The sequence below is a fragment of the Chrysochloris asiatica genome, unplaced genomic scaffold (genome assembly GCF_000296735.1).
Source record: "Chrysochloris asiatica unplaced genomic scaffold, ChrAsi1.0 scaffold00491, whole genome shotgun sequence".
Taxonomy (NCBI): domain Eukaryota; kingdom Metazoa; phylum Chordata; class Mammalia; order Afrosoricida; family Chrysochloridae; genus Chrysochloris; species Chrysochloris asiatica.
Window position 1 is genome coordinate 564,934 of NW_006409009.1, and position 1,587 is coordinate 566,520.

Genomic DNA, 1,587 nt, shown 5'->3' on the forward strand with positions numbered 1-1,587 from the left:
AGGCCCGAGATGGAGGCAGAGACAAAGACGTGGCGTGATGAAGCGGCTGGGGACTTTGGATCCAGAGAGGGAGAGGGACTGTGTGCTGAAGAATGGGGGGGTGGTGGAGTGTAGGGGGTGTGTTTATAGGGTATACCCTTTGGTCGGTTGATGATGCACGGAGGGGATTGGAACCATGGCAATGAAACAATATATAGTGGAATGAATGTAAAATTAAAGTTCTCCCATGTAAAATATCATATAATTCACAATAAAACATGGAAAAAAAAAAAAAAAGAGGTCCAGACGATTAATAATAAAATATCAGAAATTGACAATACACTGAAAGGGCAAAGGAGTAGAATTGAAGAGACTGAAGCCAGAACCAGCAAGTTGGAAGATGGAGCTCTCAATACTGCTAAGGTAGAAAAGCTTCAGAAAAAAGGATAAAAACATATGAAGAGAGTCTAAGATTCATGTTGGATAACATGAAGAGGAATAACTTAAGAATTATTAGCATTCTGGAACAGGAAGAATGACACAAGTTGACAAAGGAGATAGGTGAGGGTATACTGGATGAAAATTTCCCTAACATCTTGAAGGATGAGAATATATGCATTCAAGAAGCTGAAAGAACCCCAAGAAGGATAGATCCCAAAAGAAAATCACCAAAACATATTATAGTCCAGATTTCCAAAATCTAAGATGTGGAGAGAAGTGTTACCAACAAAGGCAAGGAAATCTGATGAAGCTCTGACATCTCAGGAGAAACCATGCAGGCAAGAAGGCAATGGTTAGACATATATAAAATCCTAAAAGAAAAGAAAAAAAAAAAACAAAAAAACTGCTAACCAAGAATCATCTACCCAGCAAAACTGCCAATCAAACACGATGGTGAAATTAAAATTTTCCAGGATAAACAGAAGCAAAGAGACCTGTCAAAGCCATACCAGCACTTCAAAACATCCTAAAGGGACTTATTTAGAATGAAAACCAACAAGAACACACAAAACCAGAGATTGACAGACGTCTCAACACCACCCAGAACTCAGTCAATAGATAACAGAGTTCAGAACAGAACAAAGTTACAACAAAGAATTCAGAGGCCCTATGAGGGAAATCAAAGATGAAAAAAAAATAACAATGTCAAGGAAGTTAAAAAGGAGCAGAGTTACAGGTGGTGAGGTTACAAGGTTACAAGAAACAGAGATACAGGTGGTGAGGTGGCCAGGTAGATTGCAGGATACAAGAGACTGTCTTAAATGGAGAGAAAAGTTAGTAACCTCAAAGAAATTTAACACTTCACAATTTACTATGCAAATGGAAATCCAAGTAGCACAAGAAAATATTAAAACTAAGAAGATACTGACAAGAAATAGCACAAAAAACATGAACTCAACACAAGAAGCATGCAGAACAAAGGAAGAAACAGCACCAAAAAATTAACATAATGACAGCAATTACTTCATGCCTATTGATAATTACATTGAATGTCAATGGATGAAGTGCACCAGTGAGGAGATAGAGAGTGGCAGAATTGATAAGAAAACAAGACCCTTCAATATACTGCCTGTAAGAGAAACATCATACACAAAAATGGAAGAATAT